General features: G+C 41.6%; 1 protein-coding gene across 6 annotated transcripts in view; it reads left to right on the top strand.

The window, feature by feature from the left end:
• Positions 1 to 25,121, top strand: part of ANKRD44 (ankyrin repeat domain 44) — a 316,236-nt gene that overhangs the window by 15,316 nt on the left and 275,799 nt on the right. Inside the window, exon 1 of one of the 6 annotated variants that reach the window (XM_073019892.1) lies at positions 45 to 2,396. The exons of the other annotated variants lie outside the window; for them this stretch is intronic. The gene's annotated coding sequence lies outside the window, so the exon portion shown is untranslated. Of the gene's footprint in view, positions 1 to 44; positions 2,397 to 25,121 lie in introns of those variants that run through there. 6 annotated transcript variants of the gene reach the window in all.

Raw genomic sequence — 25,121 nt, 5'->3', positions numbered from 1 at the left:
TTTTTTTTTTTTTTTTTTTTTTTTTTTGTGACAAGGTCTCAATCTGCCACCTAGGCTGGTGCAGTGGTGCCATCATAGCTCGACCTCCTGGGCTCAGGTGATCCTCCCACTTCAGCCTCCTGAGTAGCTGGGACTACAGGCATGTGCCTCCATGCTACCTGGCTCATTTTTTATAGGGACAGGGTTTCACCATGTTGCCCAGTCTGGTCTTGAACTCCTGGACTCAAGGGATCTGCCCACCTCAGCCTCCCAAAGTGCTGGGATTATAGGAATGAGCAAGCCACCATGCCTGGCCTTGCTTTTACCTTTTCAACCAGCTCTTCCAGAGGCTGAATGGTATTTTTCTTAACTCCATTCCTGCCATGAATTGGCTGTGAGATCCTGGCCAGTCATTACACCTCCTTGGGCCTCAGTTTTCTTTAAGAAATGAGGACATTGTTTTAGAGTGTATTCTTGTAGCTGCTCCAGTCTTCTATAGTTTTAACCCAGGGGTTGCAGACTACTGTCCACAGGACACGTCTGGCCTGCTGCTTGCTTTAAATGGCCCGTGAGCCAAGGATAGTTTTTATATTAAGTGATTGAAAAGGATCAAAAAATAATACTTTGCAACACATAAAAATTAAACAAAATTCAAATTTCTTTGTCCATAAATATAGTTGTATTATTTGTTTACATCTTATCTATGGGCACTACAACAGCAGAGTTGAGTAGTTGTGGCAAAGACTATAGGGTCAGCAAATCTGAAAATATTTACTATCTGACTTTTTGCAGGAAAAATTTGCCAACCTCTTGCTCTAACTCAAGGGCAGACTTGGGGCCATCCTCTTCAGAAATCGAGTGCTACACTCTTACAGTCCTAGTGTTACCTAAGTTGCACTTTGATCTAGATTTAATTAGATCGAGATGGGAATTCTTGCTTTTATTATTTTCTCCAGGAGAAAGTAGAAGCTTAGTTAGCTTTTTTGGTATGCTTTCAATTAAAAACAATCCTCCTTAAAACAATAGTTTGTTTGTACTCAACTTTTTTTTCCCTCTCTCTAGGAATCACTGTGGAGAAGGAAGCCATATGTTTATATTTTAAATCACTTGCCTTTTCTATAGGATTTTTAAACTCCAGATGTGGACTCAGAAACAGTTAATATGTACTTTTGATGCACTCAAAGAGCCAAGATGGGGGAAGAGAGGTATTTACTTCTTATATTTGAGAGCAAAACAGAAATCTTAATATATTCTATTCCCCACGTAGAGACTCTAGATTAATATGGGGATGGAAATGGCCTTAATTTTGTAGAAGGCTAATTTTAAGCAAACACAGTTTAAAGGTCAAGTATTATAAATGAAAATTATACAATTAAAAATAAATCTTAAAACTGTCTACTTATCTAATATTGCTCATTATTCTAGAAGGTTCTCTCTGAAGCTAAGTCTGGTAATTTCTGTGTGGGTTATAAGTTTGTGTGTGTATTGGGGCGGCGGGGGTGCAGAGAGAGAGAGAGAGAATGAAAGTATGTGTGTGTGGTTTCCAGTGTTCATTTCATTAGAATTATAAAGAGCATCTGACTCTTGCTCTTGTACTTCCAGAGTCATTTGAGTTATTATGAAACTCCTCCTAGGCCTGGAGTTCCGTTTGATCTTGGATGAAGATGGTCACCTTGAACTGGTTAGTGAGGCCAGAAAGGAGGTCAGTCAGCACGTCATCTTTCATATAAAGGTTCACTTTTCTCAGAAGTGAAACTAACTTTTATATGAAAGATGACACGTGTTGACTGACCTCCTTTTCTCTATCCTTCAGAGAGAAAGAAGACTGAGAAACTTGTTTAAAAGATTTGTAAAGAAATTGATGTAGTGTACAACTTTAGAAAACATGGACAGTGACTGAGTACCTAAGCTATCTGGGACCTCCAACGTTTTCTGAACAATATATATTGTCTGGGGAAGACAGGAGATGAACATTAGAGTCCCCGTTTTTCATAGGGAGAAACCGAGGCCAGTGGCTGTTACTTAGCTTGTTGATTGTTAGTGGAGGTAGAGCTCTTATTTTTTCTGGCTCAGTCTAAGGTGCATTTCATTTGCCTATCCTGTTCTTAAACAGCACTTATAAAATCACGTGTCATTTCTACAGTTATATTTAGGACACAGCCTAAAATGCTGTATAAACACCCTGTGATAGAATGCTGAAGGCTGCCGCCTGGGTAATTATCATGTGGTTCTAGTATCGTATCATCTACATTATCCAGATTAGAATGGATCACCCACTTCTAAGCTGGTCTAGAAGAAGGAGCCCATTGTGTGCAAGGCCATAAGGATATTGCCTCATCGTTCCCCTGTGGGTAAAGATCTTTGTGATACACAGAAGACCGTGGAACTTCATTCTTATTTGAAAACACTTGTGACTGGTAATAATTCTGAAATACTAAGGCTTTCCCATGCCCTCGCCCCCAAAATTCCTCTTTAATACGCTTTGTTTTCTTGTTTTAGAATTTTGTGAGACGTATTTAAAATTGGCCATCTGAAGGGAACATTTGTCACAGCACTGCCTAATCTTTAGATGTGTCTAAGTGCAAATGTGTGTAATGAACCCTTTCATTTTCCTTCTTACGTGGAGTGGGGCAAGTTTCTTCACTGAGCCTCTCACTTCTGGTTTCAGTCCATTTTTAGCCCCTTGGTTAGTGTGTGACTTGGGATGGTTGGAGCTAAGCCACTGAATTGCTCTTCACTTCTGGGGGAAAATGTTTGTATCCCAACTTTTTAGTACCCAAGACTCTGGTTAACTCAGTAGTAGTAGATTAGCAGTGGCTATTGAATAAGTGAATGATATAGTGGGAGTCTCCGCTGCTGTGTTTTTTCCTTCACCATCCTTCCCTTCTTTTATCTACTTTATCTACCTTCTCTTCTTCCTCCTGGGATCTTTACCATGAACAGAGGAAGGACAGGAAGTGATTAATTTTTGGTTATGTAAATAACCCTAGTAAAAGGATTGGTGATATAAAATATTGCTAATTTTTGTTTGGTGGATTTTTTTTCTTGGTGTCTTGTTAAATATGCATAGTCAAGAATGTGTGGCTGATGGCTTAGTGTGTCATGACATGAACAGATCTGGGACAACTTCTCCAGTCAAGGAAACAGTACAGGAAGACATGTTTTACTCACCATTCTTTGTACTCTGGAGATTTTGGACAGGCTTTAACTGGCACAGCTCTTTAAAGACTTGCACAGGAAGTCACTGTTAACGTGGACTCTTGGTTTAAAGCATCTTGCTAAGTAGGGCCCAAAGGAGGCAGAATGTGATTTCCATCACTGACCCTGGGTGGACCGAGAGGATGGCCAGGGTGGCCATCTACTGATGCTTACAAGTAACTCATGGGAACATTTTTTATGCCCAACCCCTGCCACCAGAAGATTTTTATAAGTGATGTATTCCCTTGCACATTTCTTGGGGAGTTGACATCTAATGCTTTTCATCACAAAGTTGGAAAGATACAAAGGATGTAATTCCTGGCATAATATAAATGTTGACTTTTTTAAAAATGAAAACTTATATCATTGTTTAAAATGTGTTGAATGCAATTTAAACACTATTGTGATTTGAATGTCCCACCTTCACTTGAAAAATACATGAGCAACATCATCACTGGTCACCAGATAAATGCAAATCAAAACCACAATGAGATACCATCTCATGCCAGTTAGAATGGTGATCATTAAAAAGTCAGGAAACAACACATGCTGGAGAGGATGTGGAGAAATAGGAATACTTTTACACTGTTGGTGGGAGTGTAAACTAGTTCAACCATTGTGGAAGACAGTGTGGCGATCCCTCAAGAATCTAGAACTAGAAATACCATTTGACCCAGCAATCCCATTACTGGGTAGATACCCAAAGGATTATGAATCATGCCACTATAAAGACACATGCACACGTATGTTTATTGCAGTGTTATTCACAATAGCAAAGACTTGGAACCAACCCAAATGTCCATCAGTGATAGACTGGATTAAGAAAATGTGGCACATATGCACAATGGAATACTATGCAGCTATAAAAAAGGATGAGTTCATGTCCTTTGCAGGGACATGGATGAAGCTGGAAACCATCATTCTCAGCAAACTATCACAGGGACAGAAAACCAAACACTGCATGTTCTCCCTCATAGGTGGGAACTGAACAATGAGATCACTTGGACATAGGGCAGGGAACATCATATACCGGGACCTGTTGGGGGGTGGGGAGGTGGGGGAGGGATAGCATTTGGAGAAATACCTAATGTAAATGGCAAGTTGATGGGTGCAGCAAGCCAACATGGCACATGTATACCTATGTATCAGACTTGCATATTGCGCACATGTACCCTAGAACTTAAGTATAATTAAAAAAAAAAATACATGAGCAAACTTTGGAAATTTTACGTTGTTACTTTTTCTCCTTGAGCTTATACTTCTATTCCACTTTCTTATGCAGAATTTGGCTGGGTGTGGTGGCTCATGCCTGTAAATTACCACACTTTTATCCAAATATTTTACATTTTCTTTCTTTATTTTTTTGAGATGGAGTCTCGCTCTATTGCCCAGGCTAGAGTGCAATGGCGTGATCCCAACTCACTGCAACTTCCGCCTCCTGGATTCAAGTGATTCTCCTGCCTCAGCCTCCCAAGTAGCTGGGATTACAGGGGCCCACCACCATGCCCAGCTAATGTTTGTGTTTTGAGTAGAGACAGGATTTCACCATGTTGACCAGGCTGGTCTTGAACTGCTGACCTCAGGTGATCCACCTGCCTCGGCCTCCCAAAGTGCTGGGATTACAGGCATGAGCCACCATGCCTGGCCGCATCTTATTTATTTTTTAGGGACAGGATCTCACTCTGTTACTCAGCCTAGAGTTCAGTGGTGTGATTATAGCTTACAGCAGCCTGGAACTCCCGGGCTCAAGTGATCCTCTCACATCAGCCTCCTAAGTAGCTAGGGTTACAGGCACACACCAGCATGCCTGGCAAATCTTTGTATTTTTTGTGCAGACAGGGTCTCCCTATGTTGCCCAGGTTAGCTCCTGGCCTCAAGGGATCCTCCCTCCTTGGCCTCCCAAAGTGTTGGGATTACATGCTGTGCCTGGCCCAAATGTACTACATTAAAAAAACACTGCAGAGGTTGCAGTGAGCCGAGATCGCGCCACTGTACTCCAGGCTGGGCTGGACTGAGACTCCGTCTCAAACAAACAAACAACAACAAAAAAAACCTGATTATCTTACAATACTTTGTAATAAAAATGTGATCCTGAGATGCTAGGAGTTAAATAAATTTCTGGATTGAGTTTACAATGATTATTAACAATGTATCAAAACAAATGTAAAATTTGATAAATTACTAATAATACATGCAAAGTAAAGCATGCTTATTTGGAATGAATTTCTTGATATGTTGACGAGGCTTTCTTTCTGTTTAAAATCAGCCCACGTATTGTGGAGAACATGGCTTATTGCTGGGATGATACAAAGGGAATTAAAGTTCTGACTTCGAATCTCCTGGTTTTCAACTGGTCCTTTCTTTGACACCAGGACACTCAAGTGAATCAGCAAGAAAAAAAATAATCCCATCAAAAAGTGAATAGACATTTCTCAAAAGAAGATATACAAACAGCCCACAAACATGAAAAAATGCTCAACATCACTAAGCATCAGGGAAATGCAAATTAAAACCACAATGAGGTACCACCTTATTCCTGCAAGAATGGCTGTAATTAAAAAGTTGAAACACAATAGATGTTGGTGTGGATGTGGTGAAAAGGAAACACTTTTACACTGTTGGTGGGAATGTAAATTAGTACAACCTGGGATTATAGGTATGAGCCACAGTGCCCCGCCTATTCATTTTATTTTTTCTTTTTGAAAAATTGACTTTATTGGGAGGCTGAGGTGGGCTGATCACTTGAGGTCAGGAGTTCGAGACCAACCTGGCCAACATGTCCTAAAAATACAAATACTAGCCATGCATGGTGGCGGGCACCTGTAATCCCAGCTACTTGGGAGGCTGAGGTAGGAGAATCGCTTGAACCCAGGAGGTGGAGGTTGCCGTGAGCCAAGATCACACCACTGCACTCCAGTCTGGGTGATAGAGACTCTGTCTCAAAAAAAAAAAAAAAAAAAAGAAAAAAATTGACCATATTGTGGATAGTTTACATAAAATGGCATGCATCCATTTTCATGACATGTAGATGTGTTTTGACAAAAGTTACCTGTGTAATTACCCCCATAATCAAGATATGGAATGATTCTATCACCCCCAAAGAATTCTCTTCTGCTTCTTTGTCTTCCCCACTTTACATCCTAGGCAAATACTGATCTGCTGTCTGTTACTACAGATGAATTTCACACAAATGGAATCATATAGTTTGTCCTCTTTAGTTTCTGGCTTCTTTTGCTGAGCATAAGGATATTGAGATTCATTCATGTTTTGTGTATAAGGAGATAAAATCTTTCTTATTGCTAAGTAGCGTTCCAGTGTCTGGCTATACCATAATTGTTCATCCACTCATCTGTTGATGGAAATGTGGGTTGTACCCACATTTATCCATTATGAATAATTATGTGCAAGTCTTTTCTTTAAACATAAGTTTTCATTTCTCTTGTATAATACCTGGATAAGTGCATGTATATAAGAAACTGACAAACTGTTTTTCAAAGTGGTCGTACCATTTCACACTCCCCCAACAATACATATGGGTTAGTTTCTCCACATCATTGTCAACACTTGGAATTATCAGTCTTTTAAATTTAAGTTATACTAATATTATGTAGTAGTGTTTGTGAGTTTTTTTGTATTTTTTCTTGACTAATACATAATATTTTACATATTTATGGGGTCCATATGAGTGAGACATGCATAGGATGTGTAATGACCAAACCCCAGGGTATCTGGGGGTATTCATCACTTTGAGTATTTATCATTTCTATATGTTGGTATCACTTAGAGCCTCTCTTCTAGTTGCTTTGAAATATACAAATTATTGTTGCTAGGTGTAATTACCCTAGTCTGCTACCAGATATTACAACTTATTTCTTCTATCTAAACTGTATGTTAGTACCCTTTAACCAGCCTCTCTTCATATCCTCCTGCCACCCACTTATCCTTCTCAGTCTCTGGTATCTGTTGTTCTATCCTCCGGGTCCATGATTTCAAGTTTTTTAGCTCCTTTATATGAATGAGAACATGTGGCATTTGTCTTTCTGTGCCTGGCTTATTTCGCTTAACATTATGACCTCCAGTTTTATCCGTGTTGCTGCAAGTGACACATGATTTCGTTCTTTTTAACGGCTGAATAGTATTCCGTGGTGTGTGTGTGTATGTGTGTACATATGTGTGCGTATATGTGTATATATATATCGTGTGTGTGAGAGATATATATCTCTCTCACATTTTCTTTATCTGTTCATCCATTGATGGACACTTAGATTCCGTAACTTTGCTCTTGTGAATAGTGCTGTGATAAACTTGCATGTGCAGCTATGCCTGTTACATAGTGGTTTCTTTTCCTTTGGACTGATACCCAGCAGTGGGATTGCTAGGTCATATAGAAGTTATTTTTATATATATATATTTTTGAGAGATTGCCATACTGTTCTCCATAGTGGTTATATTAATTTACATTCCCACCAACAGTGTATAGGAGTTTCCTTTTCTCTGCATCCTCACCAGTATCTGTGAAACTTTATTTGCCACCCATGAAGTCTTCCTCTCAGATATATTGAATGAAGTTTCTATGTGCTTCTTCTTATATTACACTCTGTACAACTGACTGAATAATAACTGGACATAAGTAATGATGTTTTTCACTGGGTTTGAACATTTGCTTAGAATCTCATGGTATTTGAAAGCTAATTTCTCATATCTAAAGACCCAGATCTTCCTTTTATAACTGGTTTTTGGGCAAATCTCCAATTTTTGGTCTTGAGGGAGTACATCAGATGTCTTTTTTTTTTTTTTTGAGACTGAGTCTCACTCTGTCGCCAGGCTGCAGTGCAATGATGGGATCTCGGCTCACTGTACCCTCTGCCTCACGGGTTCAAGTGATTCTCTGGCCTCAGCCTCCCGAGTAGCTGGGCCTATAGGTGTGTGCCACCACACATGGCTAATTTTTGTATTTTTAGGAGGGACAGGGTTTCACCAGGTTGGCCAGGCTGGTCTTGAACTCGTGACCTCAAGTGATATGCCCGCCTCGGCCTCCCAAAGTGCTAGGATTATAGGCACTAGCTACCGCGCCCAGCGGATGTCTGCTTTGGTTTGCTAATTCCTGAATTAGCTAAGAAGTCCCCTGATATCCTAAATAGAAAATAGGTATTATATGTCAGCAGTTACTTTACAAAAAACAGGGTAAAAGATCTAGATATAAAATTCACAATGATGTGTGGTTGTCTGTGTGTTGAATGGATTTGTCTGGCTTTTCTGTGTAGTGTTCAAAAGCATTAAAAACGGTTCTTTGGAGAGAATACTGATGTCTGATGACTAGTGTTGCTGGTTCCTCTCTTGCTCATCAGTAGAACAAACAGAAACACACGTCCTCTCTGCCAAGTATTCTGTGACGTCACAAGGCAGCTCCTACAGTGCAGCAGCTTTTTCTTACACTTTTCTTTTCTGGCTGCAGGAGAATTAATCTCTTCCTTCATACTTTTACCCAATTTTTTTTTAATCAGTTGGAGGATACGTAATATTATTTAGAACACCTAGAAGGTATACATTTTTTAAAAGATATACTTTAATTTTTAGAGCAATTTTATATTCACAGCAAAATCGAGCAGAAAGTACAGAGACTTCCATATACCCCCTGTCCCCACAACCAGCCTCTCCCACTGTCAACATCCCCACTAGAGTGGTGCATTTGTTACCATCAATGAACCTGCATTGACACATCATCACCCAAAGTCCATAGTTGACAGGGTTCACTCTTGTTGTACATTCGGTGGGTTTTGACAAATGTATAATGACATGTATCCACCATTATAGGGCCATACAGAGTAGTTTCACTGCCCTGAAAATCCTCCATGCTCTGCCTACTCATCCCTCCTTACCCCCTAACCCCTGGCAACCACTGATCCTTTTTCCATCTCCATAGTTTTATCTTTTCCAGAATGTTACACAGTTGGATAAATTCTTTTAAGAAGGATCTAGCAGGATAAAGGAATTTTGAAACTGTAAGGAATCTTAGAGATTTTTCATTCTGTGGCCTTTCTTCATGCTTACCAAAGTTACGTATTTTTCAACAGTTTGAATAGAAACCAATTCATACAGTTTCATAAGCAAAAAAGCATATTGCATTAAAAAATTAAGTTAATATTCCTGAAAGAAGTAAAGAGAAGCATTTAAAAAGTTAAGGTATTTGGGAGGCCCAGGTGAGAGGATCACTTGAGGCCAGGAGTTCAGGACCAGCCTGGACAACATAGAGAGACCTCCATCTCTACAAAATTGTTTTTTAAAAATTAGCCAGACATTGTGCCGTCCTTGTAGTCCTAGCTACTGGGGAGGCTGATGCAGGAGGATCAGTTGAGCCTAGGAGGTTGAGGCTGCAGTGAGATATGATCTTGCTACTGTACTACAGCCTGGGTGACAGGGCAAGGCCCCGTCTCTTAAAAAGAAAAAAAAATCAAAGTAGAAGAAGTAGGTAAAAAATTCTTTCTGTCCTTAGGTACTGCTTAAAGAATTTGAAAGTCAATTTTAGTTGCTATTTTGATAGCATTTAGGGAAATCTTTGAATTAAATAAAATCAAATTGCTTTCAAATTGAGACAGTTAATTTAAATAGAAATATGCTCAATTTTATTGCAGAGAGGGACTGGAATCTATTGAAGCAAAGATGTTTGGAAAGGGTAATATGCCTTAATAGTGTCATGGGGGACCCTTGTGGAGCAGCGCTTGACTGCCCTGGCCCACCGGCTGCAACGGTCACACGGAAATGCTTTCTTCCTCGGGCCAAATTGGCCAGCTTGTCTCTTTACTTTATAAACTGGGTGGTACCATTGTCGGACTCACCCAGAGTGAGCTTTGGGGCTCAGGCATTTGTGTGAGAGATGGAATGGTTGAATTACTACCACAGGCACTTAGCAATCAAACTGGAAGGCCTGATTTTGTCAGAGGGTTCCCAGAGGTGACCATATAGTGAAATCTGTTCTTTTTTTTCAGAATCTGACCCTATATCATTTTATTGATCTCTTTAAGCTTTGTACAGCTTCTTTGTCAACCATAATGGGGTTTTATGTTTTCTTTCCTTTTTGTTTTTCTGCAGTCTGTCCAACCAAGGTTTATTTTGCAGGAATTTGTGACTGGGGGCATGCCTGAGACTAGCGAACAGTGTAAGTCTTTAAGGCTGTGACACTTGACTGTTAATAGCTTAAGAGGCTCTTGGTTGTAGGAGTAAGTCATAAAGCCACAAAAGGATTTAGCTTCTTGAGAAAGTAGAAATCTACTTAGCATGTTTATGAGAAAATGGAGTTACTACCCCATTAGAGTCAAGCATTAAGGCTTCAGCATCAACTAGAATATTTCCCATAGTTTGGCAAGTTGCTTTTTAACCCATGGCTTCCCACACGTGGAACCTGTTTCCTCCAGTTGCTCCATCGCAGGCAGGCTACTGTGTATTGATCAGAACTAAGAAGAAAAGAACCTGGGAGCTGGGTATCACGGGTAGCATTTTATGGCATCAGACATGTTCCAGTGACTGACTCTTGGCTGCCCCATCCCCAGACACTTTCCTGCAATGGGTTGGGGCGGGGGAGGTTGTGGAGCTCATTGATGGACATTTTGCAGTTTGGCTCAGTGGGTCCACAGGCCTTACATAACTTAAACTGCCTGACTTTTCATCACTTCCTGCAGAATGTGATGTGGGTGGGCTGAGGGATTCAAGTAGAGACTAGTGGGTGATACTTAAACTTGCTCAAAGGGAACATCTTTTAGGGAGCCTTCGAGATGCACTTTGCTTAGAGTGCCACAAAATTGGGCTATGACTGTTTCTGTCATCTGAGAGAGGGCTATCACTGTTTCTGTTATCTTAACAAGCAGAAGATATATTTCTATTGTAAGTCGTGAAGGTCTTCATATGTTAACATTGAATAATGTAAAACAAAATTAACTCTTTTTTGTTTGAGATGGAGTCTTGCTGTGTTGCCCAGGCTGGAGTGCAGTGGTGCAATCTTGGCCCACTGCAACCTCCGCCTCCTGGGTTAAAGCAATTCTTGTGCCTCAGCCTCCCCAGTAGCTAGGATTACAGATACACACCACCATGCCTGGCTAATTTTTGTATTTTTAGTAGAGACCAGGTTTCACCATGTTGGCCAGGCTGGTCTCGAACTCCTGGCCTCAAGTGATCCACCCACCTAGGCCTCCCAAAGTTTTAGGATTATAGGCATGAGCCACGATGCCTTGCTCTAATAATGTAAAAATTTTAATGAGTCATATTTCTAGAATTTTGTGTAAACACACAAATTGTGTGTGTGTGTGTGTGTGTGTGTGACTATCTGTTGCCGTGAGTTCTTGTTTGACCATGTGGTGGTATGTGGTAGGGTTTGGAGAAATTAATGGGAAAAAGAGTGTATGTCACATGTATGTAGTTTTTTTTTCCTTCTAAGAGTTGGGAAAAGGCCTCCATTGTTTCATTTTCATGGTGAAGCAACTTGGACCTGGTCATAGAACCTGGTCATGAATGTCCTGAGGGATGATAGGGAATGCAGGGAATACCCAGAGAAATCCTGTTAGCCTGCCAGAGGTGGGAGTGACCCTCGTTTCTTCATCTCCTTGTGCAGTTCTTCAATGTTCTTTGCAAATGGATTTCACTAAAGTGAGTTCTGTTTATTAATGTCACTAGGTATAGATGTCTGTCCATCTTATCCATAATGTGGAGAAGATGCGATATGCCTCATAAATATTTCCAAGAACAATGTCCCTTTTATTTCAGTAAATTAGAGGTCAGCACCCTGTCCATAGATAGATCCAGCAAAAGGGGGGAAGAAAGAGTAGTTAACAGTGTTCATTCTTCTACACAATCTCTCTATATCTGGTACCTGGTGCCTAGTTAAATAACCGAATACTGATATCACTGAGCTATTCTTTAAAATAGTGCAGTGTTGGAAAGCCTTCCATACCAAAATTCAAACCCCTCCTTTATCAGACATTGCCCTAGACTGCTCGAGCCTAACATAGAAGAGTTCCCAAGCTTTACTCCCCCACCCCATTTATTGCTCCTTTATGCTGCAAACATGATTGCAAGAGGGAAAATGTAATTTTTAAAATTCACTTTGGTAACAGGGATTCCAATGATTTCATTACCACCTTAAACTTTTGTAAAAAAAAAAAAAAAAATCACCTTAAATTATTAAAGTGTATATTTAAACATTATTGTCATCCAGGTATTTAGTTTGTCACACTTTCAACAGTTTTGTTTCTGTTAAGGATATAATTATTTAATAAGGAAACATTAAATACTTACCATAATTAAGGAGACATGCTGGCATTTCACTATTTTTTACTTGGATTGCTTTATATAGAAACTTATGGAATTGCTTTATATGGAAATTGCTTTATATGGAGATTCGTACTGAGATTTCAGTAGAGCCGGTATTAAAAGATATATCCAGGGGCTCTGCCCAGAGACTGGCATGAAGGTTTATAGGACTCGATAAATATTTATTGGTTGAAAAATGAATTACATTCCATTTTGTTTGTCCCTAGGGGATTTTATCATAATGGGCTTTAAAAAATTTAATAGGTTTCACTATAATAAAATATAACGAGTACAGTATGGTGTCACTTGTCTTGTGCTGGACAAGGGTAACCAAATTCAGAGACATCAACTTCTCTCTACAGCCTCCACATCCTGGTGAGAGAAACTAACCTATCCTGTGGGTCAGAGAGAATCTAAGTGAGGCTTAAAGCTTATACAAACATACACATGTGTAAAAGCATTCCTATGGTGTTTTCTTCTCTTAAAACCTCTTCCAGAGACTCTTCTAAAGGAATTATAAAAGTTTCTGAACAGATATAGAATACCACTTGTTCACTGGCCAAGTAATAATCCAGAAGCTCATGTATTTTTAATTCATAACAGTGTACTCTGCCTACCAAGGTAGAGAGTACACCTCCCAGATTCAAATGATCCTCCTGCCTCAGCCCCCTGAGTAGCCAGGAGTACAGGCGCATGTCATTATGCCAGCTAATTTTTGTATTTTTAGTAGAGATGGGTTTTCTCCATGTTGGCCAGGCTGGTCCTGAACTCCTGGCCTCAGGTGATCTGCTCATCTGGGCCTCCCAAAGTGCTGGGATTACAAGTGTGAGCCACCACACCCAGCCTGGAGGGCTTAAAGTTTTTAGTATAAAGAACACTCTAGTATTGAAAGACCCCATCTCAAAAAACTAAAATAAAATCCCCAACTTCATGCATCTTCTCTGTTTTACCTCTCAGCATCCCAGGTTGTCCTCAGATATGCCATAGACTCCTAGGTCCTCATCACACCACATCAAAACCATGCCAACAGCCCCAACTGGAGCTCTCTAAACTAAACTACCTTATATCCAAATGCCAGGCTCATCCTCAAACACTTAAACACACATCGTCTCTCACACCAGCCTGTTACTATAAACTTCTCAGTCTGGCATTCAAGACACACATACACCACCAAGCCTTTTAATCTTTCTCCAAAGTCTCCAAGAAGAAAAAAACTTAATGGCAAAACACAGTAGACATTGTAGTTACTGTATTTTTTTTTTGAGATGGAGTCTCGCTCTGTCACCCAGGCTGGAGTGCAGTGGCACAATCTCTACTCACTACAAGCTCCGCCTCCCAGGTTCACGCCATTCTCTTGCCTCAGCCTCCCCAGTAGCTGGGACTACAGGCGCCCACCACCACACCCGGCTAATTTTTTGTATTTTTAGTAGAGATGGGGTTTCACCGTGTTTGCCAGGATGGTCTCGATCTCCTGACCTTGTGATCTGCCCGCCTTGGCCTCCCAAAGTGCTGGCATTACAGGTGTAAGCCAATGCGCCTGGCCTGTAGTTACCATATTTATACCAGAATCATCTTACATGGCTTTGGACAGAACTCTGATTTTGCATTAATACCTACCAACCAGCCTCACCATGTAAAAAGTTCACTGTGGATTTAAACAAGATTTAAACTTCTCATCCATTGCTGGGAAGTAAATGAGGGAAAGTTATAAGCAAGAAAGCAGCAGTTTTAAATTTCTAGGAGGATTTTAGGGTAATATATAGATGTTTAATTCCAAGGAAAAAATTTGCCTGTTTTCCTTTAATAGAGGAAATACACCCTATTAGATTATCTGCCAAAATACAGTTAGCAAGTTAGCAACATCACTTCCTCATTTTGCAAACACAACTGTTGATAGATTCATCAAAAGAGGTACTTTACTCCCTATTGCTGATTTTGGAAATTACCAGGCCCAAAAAGGAAATATGATGTAAATTACTCAGGGACTTATGCCTTATACAAGGGCTGACGATGTTTTTTCAATTTAAGCTAAGTTACTCTCATTTTGCCAAGAAGAAAATGGACAGAGAGTTGGACAACTACCTACCAAAAAGGTCTGGGACATTGTCTCTTTGCCCCATTGAGGGGTTAGGGAAACGAAACCTTGTCGGTGGTGGGTGGTGGGGGATGGAGGATCAGGAGGTGAGGCGCAGGATGCCTTAATGGAATTTACAATGTTGAAATATCTATTTTTTCTAGAGAAAATAAAGCATCAGGCCTCCTATCAACAGGCGTGTAACATGTTCATTTAGTATAAGATCATCTCCCAAAGTCCCTCCAAAGATGGACAGGCATTTATACCTAGTGACATTAATAGAACTCACTTTAGTGAAATCCATTTGCAAAGAACATTGAAGAACTGCACAAGGACAATGAACAAATGAAGGTCACTCAGGACTCTGGCAGGTTCACAGAGCGAGACCATATCTCAAAAAAAAAAAAAAAAAGTAGAGCTTCAGATTTTAATATAAAGAACATTCTAGTGAAAGACTATTTATTATAAAACCATTTTTATTTTATTTTATTTTTTGGGCCCCACTGACCAGGCCCCAGAAAGACTGTTTTTTAAGTAAAGACAAACAAAATCTTAGCTGGAGAGGTTTAGGTAGACAGTAGTGAGATGGAGTACTGAAAGAAAAAGACTGAATATGTTGGGAATTGAGTGATAACATGTGGCTTTAATTGGTGAAAGAAGTCTGTTCATTAGTAATTGACCACCGTAGGTAGCTGGATTTATCAAGGGGTAATAATACCCCTTGGTGGCTTTCACATTTTCAGCAATCAAGTTCAGTAGTACAATCCCTAGTCCACCAAAATCTCATCCGTGAGGCTTGTCAAGACCATGGCTATTGCACAGTGGTTGCTCAAGCATCCCACACTTGGCTCCTCCATCTCCACATAATTTGTCCTGACAGATCTTAGACCGCGAAGTCAACTCGGGATCTCTGTGTTTCTCTGTTAAGTTTGTGGTTCAGGCACAGGTAACTGAAAACAGATGTTTTCAGAGCAAAAACTCCGCTCGTTTTCTTGTTGAGCTTTTGGTAATTTGGGAAGGGAAGGGGAGCTGCCTTTTGCAAACCCTTTGTGCTTTTGTTAAGAGCACAGTTTCCCGACCTCAGCAATGCTTGCCAATGCTTTATCCAGATGCTTTCTTTGTTGTTTCTGGTAGGTGTTGCTGACTTGGATGGAGAGGAGCCACAGCCCCTTTTTACTTTATGCTAATTTCATTCTCCTGTTGCCTATTTCCTGTCTGTAGACTGCACATGGTCCTGGGGGACTTAAGGTGATTTTCTGACCTTGCAATCACCTCTGAGGATATTTCTGTTAAACACTCGTTAGGTGTATGTGACAGCACTAGGGACAGAGTGAACTGGCAGTCCTGTCACATGCCGGGCTCAAAGAGAGTGCAATGATTGGACAGAAGAGAGAGATAAGGTGGTTTAAAGGCAGAAGTTCCTCATAAACCATTAATACTAGGGAGAATCAAGTTCCTATAGTAGCGGTGGCTCAAAATGATGACAACAAAACTTTGCAGAGCATCTGCTGTGAGGTAAACAGGTGAGATTCTGGGAAGCCAGGACAAGACTGTACCCAGGAGCTTCACGGTCCAACTGGGTGGGGTGGGATGCATGGAACTAAATTAATCCCAATGCAGGGCAGTCTGTGTAGGGTGCCAGCTGATGGCTGTCATGGGAGTGCAGGAGAGCCAGCACATCCGCACAGGAAGCTTTCTGAAAGGTGGCTTTATGGAGGACATGGGATTTGAGCTGGTTTTTAAATGCCTTTTAGTAGGACAAACTAGGAAGAAGGAGGAAAGGCTCATTTGGGAGCAGAGGTCAGCAAGGGAAGAGAGAAAAAGGAAGCCTTGCAGAGGGTTTCCAGGAACGGTGAAGCGAGCAGCTTGGCTGGAGCAGAGGGTTTGTATGGGCAACAGTGGGAGATTGGATGGGAGAGAATGGACAGTGCCAGTTTGTGGAGGCCTCTGAAAACCCGCTAAGGAGTTTGGGGTTTATCTTGTGACCGTGGGGAGCCACGAAGACTTTTGATCAGGGGTTGCGATGTGTGCCAAGTGGTGTTTTAGGATGAATAATCTAACCATGATGTATATAGAGACTCAATGGCTTGGTTACTGCCTGGACTGTGTGGTGCTGTTTCTCAGGCCATCTTCCAAGGACAAATGACTTTTTATTGTATACAGGTGGGCTCCCTGGTATTGTATTAGGAACTGACCCTCACAGTTTTATTAGTTAGGAGAGGGAAATGTTCTATCACCAGCATCTCTTAAATCCTCAGGGGCAATATTTTATCAGTCTTTGAAATGTGGACTGAATGATGGCTATGTGATCCACTCTTAAATACAACACTGCTAGGCTCAGCCCTGCAATCATGTGGTTATGAAATATTATCCATCCTGAAACCATAAGAAAATCCCACTTAGTCTGACCTACTCACAACACATGAGAACCCAACCTTTGAAAGGATGTGGAAAAACTGGAGAAACGCTGACTGCACAAAATGCAAATGAGAATTCCATGTGGAGGGATTCTTCTCTGCCTTTTTGATATTTTCTTCTCTTGCATGTTTGCTCCAGACCACACCACCTGTTTCTGCTCCAAATGTTTTCAAAGCCAAAAGTCTCTGCCTCGGAGATTTGAGGCACTTGCTTGCTGGCGACCTACATGTCACAACAAGAGAAAGCAAAGGGGTGGTGGGGAAGAGAAAGATGGATTTCATTTCTATTTCTTTTGGTCTTACTCTCCAATAAAAGCTGGGGCCATGTGGCCTGTGACATGGATGTAAAAAGCCTCCATATTTACCTTTATAGGGATAAAAGTGAGTTTTGTGGATGCGTGCAGTGGCCCATGCCTAAAATCCTAGAACTTTGGGAGGCTGAGGTGGGTGGATCACTTGAGGCCAGGAGTTCGAGACCAGCCTGGCCAACAGGGTGAAACCCCACCTCTACTAAAAATTCAAAAATTAACCAGGTGTAGTGGTGTGCAGCTGTAGTCCCAGCTACTTTGGAGGCTGAGGCAAGAGAATTGCTTGAACCCGGGAGGTGGAGGTTGCAGTGAGCTGAGATCACACAACTGCACTCTAGCCTGGGTGACAGAGCAAGACCCTGTCTCAAAACAAAACAAACAAAAAGTAAGTTTTGTAACTACCTGGATGTACATTTAGGATGCAGAATAAAAACCAGAATCTGATGGATTTCATTTTTATTTCTATTCATTGTTAACTCTTTCTGCATTAGAACACAGAAGCTTAGCACGTTGCAATTTGACAGCCAATTAAACATCACTTAACCCCTTAGCACCAGCCAACTGCCCTTCTTCCTACCATCCCTCCCCTTCCCACTGATACTGTCCTGATTGCTGCAGTCACTCACTAATAGCAAATTTGCTGCCCTGGGAGACACTGTGTTAAGATGGCTCTCTGATTAGGTGGGAATTGATTAAGCAGAAACTGCTTTATGCTGTTAGTAGAACTGTCAAAGCAGTGTGAGAGCTCCTAATTCTGAGCCTCCTCTCATTTTACTGTTGTCTCAATTAAGTTACTTTTCTATGATTTGTGGCTCATTAGTGTCAGTGACTCCTAACTGCCTATTCTCATCCTTGAGTCTTTCCACCCATATGTGAATGATACATGCTCAGAGTCCCTTTAATTATGATAATTTCCTCTTGTCCTCCTGAATGCTGGTGACAGCGCTAATAGCAAGATGGAAGTGAAGCTTTGGATAGAAATTCTATGTCTTGAAACTCCTTGGGACCTCTTCCATACCACCCCTACCCCTTTCCTTCTGGTTAAGGCTTGAGTATTAGCTGAGTGGTTAAGTTCTATCATCTGGGACTGCAGGACATAAGTTTAAAACCTTGAGTGAAATTACTTCACTTCTTTAGGCCTCACTATTCTGAAAGACTGGATAGGAGTGGTATTTATCCCTGACGGTAGCTGTGAATTTTGATGGAGATAATGTATGTAAAGGCTTCTGCAGTCACACTCTCCAGAGATGAAGCTCTTACTCCCTGTCTTCCAGATCCTCACTGGAATGCACCCTTTGCAACACACCTCCTCCAGGCCAGCTGCTCCCTTCTTGAATTCCCATAGCACTTCACTGGTATTTATTTCTAGCACTTAACAGTTATGCGCCTGACATGGTCGTTAAAATTTTACCTTCCCCTTTGAGACTCTGAGCACCTCTAGGCTAGGGAAGGGCTGGGTGCACCCCGTGTCCTCTATACTTGTGGGTGCCAAACCTAGATGAGGATCAACATCACTTGAGGACCTTTGAAAAACAGATTCCTTTGGGAGGCCGAGGCGGGTGGATCATGAGGTCAGGAGATCGAGACCATCCTGGCTAACACGGTGAAACCCTGTCTCTACTAAAAATATTTTTAAAAATTAGCTGGGCATGGTGGCAGGCGCCTGTAGTCCCAGCTACTCAGGAGGCTGAGGCAGGAGAGTGGCGTGAACCCGGGAGGCGGAGTTTGCAGTGAGCCAAAATTATGTCACTGCACTCCAGCCTGGGCGACAGAGCGAGACTCCGTCTCAAAAAAAAAAAGATTCCTGGGTTCCATCATTATGGGACAGACTGGAGCCTAGGCACCTGGATTTTTCATGAATGCCACAGGTGTTTCTTCTGTGGGTGGGCCTCAGACCCCAGTTTTAGAATCAGTTCTATAAGGCAGTGGTTTCCAACCTTATCAAACCCAGCATCCCTTTTTATGTATTTTGTAACATCCTCTTCCTGAAATGGAAACTCACACATAATAGAACTCACACACAATATTTAAAAAGAAATCAACATAAGATTCTAATTATAATATAAAGGAGAAACAACATGAAAATAATTTCTAATAAAGTAGCATGTATTTCAATATGGGGACAGTATATTGAAGACCTAATGAAATAGTTACATTTTTGCTTGTAAATTAGTTTGTATTCGAGAAATATTCAGCTGAATAGTTTCAGTTATATATTAGTACTCTTACATATAACCATAGAAATAAGGGCAAAAAAGTCTTTTCTTGTATATCACTAAGAATATGACAACTGTAAATATAGACCAATACAGGTGTGTTATAGAGATGTCTCATTAATCATGGATGTCATTTCTGTAAGAGTCTTCATTTTTAGAGATGGTGTAAAAAACTCTTGGCAAAGTTCTTTTTTTTATTTTCCTTTTTTTTTTTTTTTTTTTTTTGAGACCAAGTTTCACTCTTTTTACCCATGCTGGAGTACAGTGGCATGATTTTGGCTCCCTGCAACCTCCACCTCCCGGGTTCAAGTGATTCTCCTGCCTCAGCCTCCCAAGTAGCTGGGTGCACACCACCATGCCTAGCTAATTTTTTATTTTTACTAGAGACAGGATTTCACCATGTTGGCCAGGCTGGTCTCAAACTCCTGACCTCAGGTTATTTGCCCTCCTTGGCCTCCCAAAGTGCTGGGATTACAGGCGTGAGCCACTGCACCTGGTTGGTAAAGTTCTGAACAAAATACCTTCATCCTTCCCTTGATTTATAGGTTAATCAAATTCCTAGATAATTCAGTGTATTTAAAACTAAATAATATATTTTTATGAAGTGCATACTTAAGATCTAGACTCAGATAATTACATAAACTCTTTCCCCTTCTTTTATGAAAATCATGTGGGTTGTGGGCCAATCCATCATGAAAAGAAATTTTCTGGAGCACTACAGGACTGTAGGACTGTGGTATTCCTGCCCCTACCCCCCATATGTCAGCAGAGCCCTGCAGTCATTGTAACAACCAAAAGCCCCTGACCCAGCTCCAAAGTCTGTAGGAGCAGTGCTACCCCACTGAGAACCACTGCGGTGGACGTAGAAAGTCCAACAGCCCTAAATGATCATCCGTACAGAGCCCTTGTGGCCCCCAGCTGGTTGCCCAGCCCCCCAACATGGTGCTTTATACATATTTGTTAAATAAGTAAATGAATGAACTACCAGACTTTGAATACTTGAAGTAAATGGCATGGATCCCCCCTTCTAAAAGTTTATGAGTGTGTGTTGTGTTGTGTGTGTGTGTGTGTGTGTGTTTTAAGGAGACTGAGTCAGCTGGGCACGGGGGCTCATGCCTGTAATCACAGCACTTTGGGAGGCCGAAGTGGGAGGATCTCTTGAGCCCAGGAGTTCAAGACCAGCCTGGGCAACATAGTGAGACCTTGTCTCAACAAAAAAATCCAAATATTAGTTGGGTGTATTGGCATGTGCCTGTAGTCTCAGCTACTTAGGAGGCTGAGGTGGGAAGACTGCTTGAGGCCGGGAGGTTGAGGCTGCAGTGAGCTATGATCACACCACTGCCACTGCACTCCAGCCTGGGTGAGAGTGAGTGTCTGTCTCAAAAAACAACAACAACAACAAAAAAGACTCTCAATCTGTCACCCAGGCTGGAGTGTCATGGTACAATCACAGCTCACTGTAGCCTCAAAATTCAAAATGGTCAGGTTCAAGCGATCCTCCCAGCACAGCCTCCCAAGTAGCTGGGACTACGGGTGCACCCCACCACACCCAGCTAATTTTTGTTTTTGTTTTTGTTTTCATAGAGATGGAGTTTCTCTATGTTGCCCCGTCTGATCCCGAACTCCTGGCCTCAAGCAATCCTCACACCTCAGCCTCCCAAAGTGCTAGGATTACAAGGTGTCAGCCACCATGTCAGGCTGAATGTGATTTTTTTTTTTTCTAAACCAGAATTGGCCTCTGTTCTTTGTCCCAAAATAGAAACCCTAAAGTACTTAAAACTGAAAAAGGGCTTTGGTGCAGGTTGGGTTCTCTAGAAGAAGATGCTAAGATGGAATTTGGGGTGTGAGATGCTCGTTAGGGACCAACATGTAGGAAGGGAAGGATGCAGGACTGGGCCGACGGAGAAGTTGAAAAGACCTCAGCACACCTGGCAGGAAGCCCTGGAGTGAGTGTTTGCAGTCACCGTGTGCGGCTTTGGGCCATCATGGACCTTTGTATCCTTACCTCTCAGTTACAGGCGGGTTGTCACAGAAAGGGTGTGATCTCAGGTGAGGTGGCTCTCTGCAGCAGCAGGGGCAGACCCTGAAGGAGCTGGCAGCCGGAGGCCATGTGCTGACCACACTCTGCACAGCTGGGCAGCAAGCCCTTATCTGAAGAGAGGTCATCTCGGTCTGCCATAGGCTTTCGTAGAGACCCTCACGGTGCCTCAGAGCCACCCTAGGAGATGGGTACAGTTATCATTCCCATTTTTTAGGTGAGGAAACTGAGGCTGAGATAATTTTCTCTAACTTCCCTGATTTAATTACCTAACTAGTTCATGTCTCAGTGAGAACAGGAACATGACTTCTAAATGCCAGGTCCCCTTAGTGATGTCCACATGGACTTGACAGTTCTCATTCATTCATTCAGTCATTTGGTTGGTTGGTGTGAAGTGACATGCTCTGTGCTGAAGTGGGGCAACTGAGCTACTCAAAAGCCTGTCTGATTCATATATATATATTTGTGTGGTTGGTTGAGTAGCTTACAGGTAGATTAGCATGGTGAGGTGGAAACATCTGAATCCTTTTATTCACAGCTTTTATCACTTGATCAGCTTAAGGAATTAATTTTTAAAATCCTTGACATGCCTGAGAGCTGCTTGTTTTGTGATAAGATTTTCCTTATAGGTTGTTTCTAGCATAGACAAGGACATTTGATTTAGGGCCTTAGGCCTTCAATATATCACTTCCCAGGCTCCAGCCAACTGGTGTTTGTGGGTGAACCAGCCAGCTGGCAGCTGCCTCGGGAATCTGATATGTACTCCGAGAAGCCCAGGCCACGGGTGCTGGCCTGGCTCCTCGGCCCTGTGCCCTCTTCCTTTCTTTTTCCTGGGCAGCTTCAGGTTAGGCTGTTGGTAGCCTGTTGAAAAGGGGTTCAAACCATTTCTAGATCCCCCACTGGGAAGCACTATCTTGAATCAAAGGCAAAGCATTTTGGCCACTGTGTGTTAGAATAATTTTGACATTTTAGCACATCAAATGGAAATGACTGTTAGACTATAAGGCTGGCCACAGGCAAGTCCAGTGGAATTCTTAGAACTGTCAGCCTTCCTCACTCTGGCAGATGAAATAAGCATAGCATGAACATCATTTTTAGTATAATACTTTAATATTTTTGAGAGCAGAATTGTTTTAAAATAACTTTAAAAAATTACGAAATATATGCTCACTGTAAAAATGAAATCTTTTGTCCCCTCCAATGCTGTCACACCCCTGGGGTCCTCCGTGTTAACAGTTGCATGGTTTTCATCCCTCCTTTCTCTGTGCTTATTTGAACATAAATATATTTGACCATGTTTTTTTTCTTCCTTTTCAATAAACATGGCACTAAATATAGGTGTGTTATAAATTGCTTTATCCATAAAACAATCTATTATTGACACTTCCCCCCAGGTTAATACATAGCTTCATAATATTCCGTGGTGTGGATGTATCATGATTTATTCAGTCATTTCCCCTATGGGTGGACACTTGTTTCCAGTTTTTGTCATTAAAATAATGCTGCTTCTACATGCTCTGCAGAGTTGGGGATAGGGAGGTGAACAAAAGAGAGATGTTCCAGGTTTTCCAGAAGTTTATGTTGTAGTGGTGGGAGGTCATCTATAAATAGGTAAAGCAATAGATGAAATAGGAAATAGCAATTAGAGATAAGGGCTCTGAGAAAAATAAAGACATGCCATAGTAGAGGAAAGGCCTCTTTAAGGAGGTAAACTAAGCTGAGACCACGTGCTTGAGGAGACAGCCCTCTGGACACCCGCAGTGAGAGCATCCCAGGAGAGGGAGGGTGGATTCTGGTCCTAGCGGAGTCTGTCATAGAGCCTTCTGCAAAAGTTGTAGCGATTCACTCCCCACCCAGCAGCTCTCGCAGAAGCCCTGTTTCTCCACATCCTCCTCAGCTTTCAGTTTCAATCATCTTTACATTTTTGCCAATCTGCTATGCGAAAATGGATATTTCTCAGACAGCTTTTTAATATGCTCATTGACCTTTTGCATCTTCCTTTTCTTTGAATTGTTTATTCATTTAATTTGCTGTTAAAAAAATTGGGTTAACTATCCTCTTCTGACCAGTTTGTAGGAGCTTGTTGTCTATCAGAAACTGTGGCTTCTTAAATGTCCTGACAAATTTCTTCTCATCTTTCTTCAGTCTCTTTCACTCTGTGACTTCTTTCCTTCAGTCCCAGAGGATGCAGGCCTGGCGAATCCTGAGGAATTAGGAATCTCGAGCCTCGGCCTTTGAGCTTTTCGGTGGCCCAAAAATACGTCTGAAATTAGAAAAAAAAGTTTTTAGTGGCTTCTTTGAATACTGAAAGAGAAAAGCAAAATCTAAGTTAATGTATATTTAATCAATCAAATACCTATAAGACCTAACTTGATGTCAACTAATCACTTATAAGTCAACTCAATATATAGTTATTTATAACCCAAATTGAAGTTAATTTATATTTAGTGTGGGAGGTGGGTGTCTTAGTCTGCTTTGGTGACTCTAACAGAATACCGTGGACTGGGTGGCCCATAAACAACAGGAATTTATTTCTCACAGTTCCGGAGGCTGCTGTCAAGGCACTGACCAGATTTGGTGTCTGGTAACGGTCCAATTCCTGGTTCATAGATGTCCGTCTTCCTGCTGCGTCCTCACAGGATGGGAGGGGTGAGGGAGGTCTCTGGGTCTATTTTGTAATGGCAGCAATCCCACTTTAAGGGCTCCACTTTCCAAACAAAACAAAACAAAATAAAACTAACTTTTTAGTCTTGGCTTACTCCATTGTATTAGTCCATTTTGGGCTACTAAAACAAAATATCATCAACTGGGTGACTTATAAACAGTAGAAATTGGCCAGGCGCGTTGGCTCACACCTGTAATCCCAGCACTTTGGGAGGCCAAGGTGGGCGGATCACAAGGTCAGGAGTTCAAGACCAGTCTGACCAACATGGTGAAACCACATCTCTACTTAAAATACAAAAATTAGCTGGGCGTGGTGACAGATGCCTGTAGTTCCAGCTACTCAGGAGGCTGAGGCAGGAGAATTGCTTGAACCTGGGAGGCAGAGGTTGCAGTGAGCCGAGATCGCGCCACGGCACTCCAGCCTGGGTGACAGAGTGAGACTCCATCTGAAAAAACAAAAACAAAATACCAAGCAAACAAATAAAACAATAGACATTTATTTCTCCCAGTTCTAAGCATTCCAAGATCGGGGTGCCAGCCTGGTAAGGTTCTGATGAGGGTGCTCTTCTAGTTGTAGGCTACAGACTTCTTGTTGTGATCTCGATCTCACATGATGGAAGGAGCTAGCCAGCTCTCTACAGTTTCTTTTATAAAGGTCGTAATCTCTAATTCCCTCCCAAAGACTCCAGCTTCTAATACTATCACTTTGGTGATTATAATTTCAACATATGAATTTTGTTGGGGATAAACATTCAGGTGATAGCAGCCCTCTAAGAGAGTTTTAAAACCTCTCTTAGCTGGGTGTGGTGGCTCATACCTGTTATCCCAGCACTTTGGGAGGCCAAGGTAGGCAGATCGCTTGAGCCCAGGAGTTCATGACCAGCCTGGGCAACATGGTGGAACTCCATCTCTACAAAAAATTTAAAA

The sequence above is a fragment of the Chlorocebus sabaeus genome, chromosome 10, assembly GCF_047675955.1.
Source record: "Chlorocebus sabaeus isolate Y175 chromosome 10, mChlSab1.0.hap1, whole genome shotgun sequence".
Lineage (NCBI taxonomy): Eukaryota > Metazoa > Chordata > Mammalia > Primates > Cercopithecidae > Chlorocebus > Chlorocebus sabaeus.
This window is presented reverse-complemented; position numbering and strand designations above follow the sequence as displayed.